Below are 8,674 nucleotides of genomic sequence, written 5' to 3'. Positions count from 1 at the left end.
AGAGTGTTTTTTCAAACAGGTCTGCTCAGCATCATAACAAAAGGACTCAAATTTTCTTATGTACATTAAGAGTAAATAGTGATACTGATGGTGGATGAAATTCACGTACTTAATACCATATTTTCATATAAAGGCAAAAATATTGTTGGTTCAGCCTTTGGCTATAGTGAAGCTGCAACAAGCGTATTTTACTATATGTTGAAGGTAAAGTTAAGTTGCACAAATTCCCAATTAAAGCATAAAAGCTGATGTTCTGCACTGCACACTGAAGAAGGTAATTATAGGCTTAGAAAAAAATCATTTTTACAGTGTTTTGCTTTGTAACATCATAATGCTTTCATTGGGAAAGCAATGTCCTATTTTCCTAGCATTCCACAGCTCTCTAAAGTGTATCCTCACCCATTTCAGAGTAACAAATGCCCTTTTTTCGTGTATGTTTCAGTAAAAGGGTTAAAATATATCAGGAATAATTGGCTTGGCCAGAAAGTTATAAATAAAACAATGAAGTTACCTCAGTTCTTTGATGTCAATAATTTGGAAAACGAAATTCATTATGCACCATTCAGCCCTATGAAAAACTTCATGATAATTAGATGTTTACTCAATGAACATTCATATAAACTATCATTTAAATCATTATCTCCCTACACCTTTGAGAAACAAAATGTTAATTTAGTTTTACAAATATCCAGTGAATATATCGTTCAAGCTTTACTAACTATTGGAAAAAATCACTCCCTTTTTATTCAGGATGCAAATGTCAAATTTGGTCGACAGTCATGAATTTCTACGTTTAAATGTCAAAAGGTAAATAGGAGATAAGCTGCCCAATAAGTAATGAAAGTTATAGTACAGAAAAACAGAGAAATCATCAATATGGGTTTTACTAACGTTTCATCGAGTAATTGTTCAAGAAAATAACTATTGTAGCCAAAGAAAAAGTTAGAAAATTTAAATACCAAATAATGACTATGTAAGAGAGAATGATTACATTCACATATAGTAGGAAGAACCATGTTTTTTTTTTTTTTTTTTTTTTTTTTTTGTGTGTGGTGTAAACCTATGCACTGTTTATTCTTTGGTAGACTGTATTGTAACTATTTTGGTTCAGCCTTTTATATTAATCTTATAACTTGTGTTTCAAGTAAGTATTATTTGGTGTACACTAATTAGTGTAGAAGAGAAAATAAGTAAATTAATAACTGGCAGACCAAAAATTATAGCAGCTCGGACCACCCTTGCTTATGTCACAAAACATCGAACAGGCCTTCTTTCTTTCTTGGTGGTCTTGTTATAATGGCGCAAGAATTGACTACTGGTTCATAGGAGAGTCGTCATGAAAACATTCACATCACCTGATAACCCTCATTTGGCATAAATTTTCACTGTACACTCAGTATATTAAATTTCCCATCAGTTAATTATTAAGAATAAAAATAATATATGTTTTGGCATCTAATGATAAAACACAAGTGAATATAATTTGTAATCGCAAGTTAAATTACACTTATTCTTGTGTTGACAACAATGCTTCCTAAGGTCATCATCGTATTAGTAGTTCCTTTCTTTAGGTTAGTGTTTGTTTATTTACGTGTTGTTGAACTCCATAGTTGATTTTGCCTTGAAAATCACGCATTATGCTTATCTTCAAACAAAATATCCACAGACTTGAAATATTACTTTTTTTTTCCTTCAGAAGAATACGATTTTGAATAATGGTGATATTAAACGACCTTTTGACAATGGCCCTTCACACCAAGAGCAGGTTACAGCTACATAGGTCGGCATACAAGCTGGTAAGTGTTACATTTGCGTACAAATTCTTATCTGTATCACACGATCAAGCACATTCTTATATGCATTGCCTTTTTTGTTTTCAGAATAGCAGGAAAAATTGTACGTGTAGACCATGCGTAGGGTAGCCTTAAGTCTGTGTTGAAATTTCTGGTAGATCTAAGCCCTTACCTAGGTACAAAGACTATACATGAAAGATGGGAAACTGACTATTAATACCATTAAAAAAAAACATCATCCAACCCGTCAGGAATGCCGCGCGCCAATCTATGATCATGCCCTCAACTAAAACTCGGCTGTGGCGTAGCGCGGCTTTTTTAAATGTTAAAATTTATTCTTATGCTGCAATAAACTTCTCTTTATAAATTATTGAATACTAAATCGATTAATATTGCTTGTTAACATGATTATAGGGCTCTATCATAGCATATGACATATATTAGGCATTTCTGAATCATTAGATAAAATCCTTCAGTTAATGTAACATTAATTGCTAAGTATCTTTATCTAAAATTGAGAGGGCAGTTAGAATGAAACAAACTTATTCTCATATTATCTTATTATTTCACCAATATAGTATACAGTAATTATTTTCCTTTTTTTGGGCTTGTGCTTATGATTGTATACTGTACATACCTAAGCGACTGTGCACAAATGTTCTTGCAAAGAACATAAAGTAAAAGAAATGGCACATGCTTCATTTGCATGCAATAGTCATACAAGTCATGCAAACAAAACATGCATATATCAGAATTTAAATAGCAAACAAAGCATGGGATAATCAAAACCAATAATATGAAATCAAAATGAAAAAGCAGACTTAACTTGCATGATGATTAGGCAAAAGTTAAGCAATATTTGTTAATAAAACTAAGAAAAGTACAACAAAGTAGTAAAAGTAAGGTACCCTTTTATAACAAATGCAATGCTGTATTTTACAGAATACTGTATAAGCAAAAATCTAAGTTTAACTTAATTTTCATAAAGAGCAAATAAAAATTGAAATCACAAATCAAATAGGAAACAAACCACAGAGAAATCATTCAACCAAAACAATTAGATTTCAAAACTACAAAAAAAAAAAAAAAAAAAAAAACAAGCGTAACATGCTCCAAAAAACAAAAACAAAACAAAACGAAGGGATATATATCAACAAAAAACTGAAATGGTTAGAAATAAAAAATGTAAGCATGCCAATACTGTATATCAAATTAAGTAAAAAAAATGCAAAACTTAAAGAAATAATACAGTACAGTATAATGAAGTTGATAAACATAATATATTGAAAGGATGCTATCATGCAACAGGAAAAAACATAGGAATGCAAGAACAAAATAAATACAGTACATGCATAAGTAATCTTTCATTTTAAATCAATGAAAACTGAATAAATACATACGGTACATTTTGTTAATGTCAAAGTCAGGAAATTGAAATCCATGTCTAAGGGAAGTTACAATATACAGTATTTCTTAATAATTGTATATCTGATATTTAGGTACTTATTCCAAAAATATATACTGTACATAAAACAATACATATGTGTCAGACAAATCTAAGAACCTAGAGGAATGAATACAGTTTATTATATTTTATGATTATTTATTAAGCTCTTGATCAAGTCAGAACCCATTTATAACAATTTATTAAAATCTCATAGCCCAATTGTGGGAGTTCTCAAAAATGCATATTCAATTGGCACCCTTTTATGAAGGCAATGTAACCAACACTTCTGGCTGGTATTTTCTAGTAAACTGCCATTTCTGCAAGAAGCATGCACATTCCTAAAAAAATTTGAAACAATTATTCTGATTGACTTGAACCATGTTTCTTTTTGCATCATGTACAGTACAAGCAAATATCATAGGTTTTCACAACTTGTTTTGCCAATTTATTACTACTGTATTACTGCGTAGATTTGCTGCCTAATGGTAAATTTACTTTGGAATACTATGTGGGGTGTTGGTACCAATTACAAGATTTCATTTTAAAAATTGAACAATTATGAGCATATAATGCAGAAAGATAGATGAAACGGTAAGAATGGATCTTGTGGGAGCAGATATGCTGGTTTGCATGTAATCTTTTTTTATTTTGAATGCTTTTATCCATACATTTAGGAATATTCAATCATAGATTAAAAGGTTAGTGAACTTGAAATTAAAGTATAACACTCTAACTTAACTAACCTACTTATGCTCTCCCATATGAATGCTCCCATAAGACCCATCCTTCCTGATGAAACAACTTTGGTTTGCTAAATAGTTGCTTATTAATGAAAAATTAAGGTAAACATTTATAACTACAACCCAAGGGTAAGCTGCTGAGAATATAACATAACTACAGTATATATACAGTATATCAAAGTTGCTGTGAGTAGCCTATCTGGAAAAGGCATGGAGACCCAATATTCACGAATTGTATGACAGTGATAGGAATTGGTATGTTTATTTCATATTTCTAGAGATTTTCAAGATATGCAAATATAACTTTAAGGTATTTATTTTAAATACAATTGACGCCTCTAAATGACAAGAAAATATAGTTTTTCTAGTTGATTTTGATATGTTTTGCAAAATAGCTCATTTCCATTGCAAATTACTGTTGACATGGTTAGGTAACTGTTGGCATGGTTATGGTACTGCTGATCTGGTTAGGTTTACTGTTGACATGATTAGGCTACTGATGTACACTACCAGGAAGGTTAGGTTGGTTGTTGGGGTTTCAAATGGCAAGAATATTTTTTTCTAGTCGAAAATCGCATATAAATATATTTTCTTTCCGCTTAGAGGCGTCCACCGTATTGTAAATATTTTCCAATATTTATTTCGGAATAACACTGCACCGACATTCAATTTTGCTTTGGTCTATTTTATTTCTTCATTTTCTCTAAAATTCATCATGTACTTTGTAACAGATGTAATGATTTTATTACCTTTCTTTATTCTGAGGAAAAGCATGAAAAATCAGATGGGAAAAATCATTTTTCGTCCTATTGCAAACCACACACGGGTGATGATGGCTACGCCCAGTCATGATTGAAATTGAATGCCCCGCTTTGTGAAAAAGTAAACAAACAGACGATGTAGGCAGGTGCAATGCCAACGCCATCTTCATTTCATGCCAGGTACTAAATTGTATGCGGCCGATGCGGCTGTAGCTTGAGCTTCCCATCTTTCGTATATTGTCTTTGACCTAGGTAAGGTATAGGCCGCGGCAAACTAGACTGTGGCAGTTGACGTTTTTCTATAGAATTTTACCTCCTGAACAAAAATTTAAAGTAATATTTTTTCGACCGGCTATAATTAACCTGTAATTTACCTTTGAACTCTATCCTACGATAAGGGGGACCGAAGGGAATGCGGGTTTTTGGGTGGGGTAAAACAGTTGGGAGAATTATGCCTTACCACTCTAGCCTATCATACGGTAAGGGGGACCGATGGGAGAGCGGGTGTTTTTCAAATGATTTTTACATGTTTCCGTTGGGAATGCTTCATTAAGTCAGTCATACACTTTCCTGTTAACAATACCTTGAGGTATCCCCGAATGAGAAATGTTGTACCCACCAATTGCTGGGACAAATGTATGAATGAAATGTGGGTAACAAAGTCAAAGGGACACTTCCTTACCTGACTTAAAGGTGTTGGATAGGTAGATGCTGCCGGATACGACCTCGGGGTACGATCTAGGGTACGGGGAGCATTTGGTCCTTAGAACCCTTCCTTTAACTTTTGGCATTAGCCTGCCTAACTACTGATAAAATGATGTCGTTTTTACCTATGACGATACATCCTTAGTATGTGGTTTTCCTTAACATACCCTAGGCTAACCTAGGATGCCTGGTACTAGGCAAACCTAGGATGCCTGGTACTAGGCAAACCTAGGATGCTTGGTTGTAATTGGCAGAGGACTCGATGAGGCTTTGCCCCCCTTTGAAACTATATAGGCCTAGCTTCGTTACTGAGGGGTTATAGTAGGGCCAGAAAGTTCATTAGCTTTCTCCTGTCAGTCCCTTGTGGCATAGGCCTAGGCTGACACGTAAATGACCATCCTTGAACAGTTTATTATGCCCTTCCATTTTCAGTATTAAGGATGAACCCCAATTCATAGGCTGTTAGCAGAGGTCTTTATGACCCAATTTTGACTGCTTCATGGTAGCCAGGAAGTGTAAAAGGTCTTCAATCAGCTGGTGCATCAAAGAATAAGCTGAATAAGAAATTTAAGTAAAAGGTGAAAATTATTGTGGTTGATAAATGTTTTACATGCAGTTGTGTTCATATTGGACTTTTCATGGTTAGTAAATTTTTTTTAAGTGTGAATAGAGAGAGCATTCACATTAAATTTCATGACTGTATCATCATCAGAACAATTGTACTTTTCAAAAATTCATGTCTGTCTTCTCTACTATCCATGATTGTATATGACGGATGGCATTGATATGACTGCCCATGAGTATATGTGTATAGTATGTCATACTTTCCTTGTCTGCACCGTTCCTCCTACTTAGTTGAAGGGATTCCAGTCATACTTTCTAAAAAGGCAAATCCATCAAGCCTAGATGTGCATGAAGGGAAATTATTTGTCATTTTGTTCATCTTTTTGTCAGTCTAGTCACTCACACTTACCTTATTGCTAGTCCCCTTACATGGCTAGAGAGATTTAAGTCAAACTTGGTTAAGTAATGCTTTAAGGTAGATTGTCTGTATGTCTGCCCTCCTGCCCATCATTTTATGTCTGTTAGGCTTACCTTGTCATTGCAATTCCTAGACCATTGAATGGATTTTAATCAGACTTGATGCAAATGTAAACCATATTCCATTGATGAAGAAAGTCTGCCATCTGGCTGTCAGTTTGTTCAAGTGTCTGTCAACACCATTGCTACATAGTGGAAGGTATTTCAGTCAAACTATGTTAAAAAATACAGTATACTGTACATGAAGGGTGATTGCCCCACTGTCTCTTATTTTGTCTGTCATGCTTGCTTTGCCAATGCAATTTTTAAATGGATTTCAGTCAAACTTGGTACAAAGGTAGATCACTATGCATGGAGGTACATGAGGAGAGATTGTTCATCTTTGATGGTCAGTTTGTCCATTGGTGTGTTTGTGGCACCTAACTCGTCAGTGCAAGAAGGCTATTGTACATAGAAATGTGCGAAGGGATATCATCTGTTTATCTCTCCATCGGTACATGCATCAGTGTGTCTGTCACGCTTAACTTGTCATTGTTCCCCTATTTGGTCTTCAGCCTCTGACTCATATATTGAATTGTTGGATAAAAGTTTCAAGTTACTTTAAATTTTGTACTCCAGATCTTAGCGTTAATCTTTAGCACTAGGTATTGTTTGATTAACTCATTGTGCATAATTTATAAAAATTTTCATAACTATAATAATTTTTTATATTTAGATCTTCCCCAATTTTACAATATACTATGTAATACTGTATGTATATAGTACCTTGCCTTGCCTTGCCTTTTCTTTTGTAAGGTTCAGTACTGCACAGCTTTCTAGAAGTTACATTACAGTAGTATCACCTTGAGATGTGGACTGAAGTCAGGTGTCTTCTACTAAGTTTGCTTTACACTATACTCTGTTTTTTTCCATCTGTCCATCCGCCTGTGGTGTTTTTGCATGGTAACACTGCGTCCCGGGCTTTGAATAGTTACGCTATGTGTAAGTTTTAGTAAATAAAAGCATATCTGGGTGTACATTTGCAACTGAAAAGTGTTTTAATAATTTACTGAATGCGAATTACACTGTTAATATTCGAAATAGGATATTATTTAAAGACCGGGACGCAGTGTTACCATGCGCAAACACCACAGGCGGATGGACAGATGGAAAAAAAACAGTATAGTAACCCCTATTGAACTGGGAATGTGGCTCCATATGATGTAATGTCTTTTTTATTTTTGAGAAGTGTTAAGTATATATTAAAATGGAAGTAACAAAAATAGAAATGAATGGTTTTATAGCATGTTTTAGAATGTTTAGGAAAGAAAAAATAAATTCTTTTACTATATATTTATTATTAAAGACACAGAAAAACAATTTTCATGAGATAGTGAATTTGTTGATGAAATTATGATGTGTTTTTATCAGTTTAACTAGTTAAACTTTGCTATTAAGCTCCGGCTCTGGAGGTGATTATGAATATGTAAATTAAGTGATAAGCTTTTAAATATTAAACCTTACTAGGGGTTGATGGTTTATCAAAAGTAGATAATAATACTCTGGAGATGGTGGAGCTTATTAGTCAAGGCAAACTGATTTTAACACGGTGGTATTGCATGATATGAAACAATTTGTGAATGATTCAAGTAAACTCTCAAACATAAAGGATAAAAAGCTCATATTGAGGACTTGGGTGAGTGATAGGTACTATTCATTCTCTACAGGGGAAAGAGCTACGTAAGACTAACTTAAGAGGAGCCTTCAGAGTAATGGCCAACACTAATGCACGTCAATCTCTGTGAAGTGAATTGAATATTAGATCTCCTTTTCTGTCTCTCTCTTGCATGTCACTTCACAGTTTCCTTAAGGCTCAAGGAAATGCCAAAGTAAAGCTCCGAAGCAAAAATGCACAGCAGGCAGCAAAGTATGCAACTAAGATGCAAAATTTTTTCATTCTTGATTTTGTACACTGGGTTTGGTCATTTGTTTGAGCTCTCGGTTTAGATTTGAGAATAGTTTCAGAACTGTTGTGACTTTGGCTTCAGTAGGTTTGGTAAACAGGTAGTAGTACTTGGTTACTGCACTGATCTAGATACGTATATGGTTGTGATGATCAGGAATTTTATAAATAGATGTCTAATGATTGCATTCTAGGCTTACAGAACTACAAGAAAACACCAACATACTGTTTGCTTGAAAATTCAA

At 34.0% G+C, this 8,674-nt stretch overlaps 1 protein-coding gene across 10 annotated transcripts in view; it reads right to left on the bottom strand.

Moving 5' to 3' along the window:
• Nucleotides 1-7,804: 7,804 nt before the first annotated feature.
• Nucleotides 7,805-8,674, bottom strand: part of LOC135210001 (leucine-rich melanocyte differentiation-associated protein-like) — a 42,836-nt gene continuing 41,966 nt past the window's right edge. For all 10 annotated transcript variants that reach the window (XM_064242761.1, XM_064242763.1, XM_064242754.1 and 7 more), the window contains one exon: nucleotides 7,805-8,674. This exon is cut by the window's right edge. The gene's annotated coding sequence lies outside the window, so the exon portion shown is untranslated.

Source organism: Macrobrachium nipponense, chromosome 39, assembly GCF_015104395.2.
Source record: "Macrobrachium nipponense isolate FS-2020 chromosome 39, ASM1510439v2, whole genome shotgun sequence".
NCBI classification, from domain to species: Eukaryota; Metazoa; Arthropoda; class Malacostraca; order Decapoda; family Palaemonidae; genus Macrobrachium; species Macrobrachium nipponense.
Note: the sequence above shows the minus strand (reverse complement) of the source record. Positions and strands in the feature narration are given on the sequence as shown.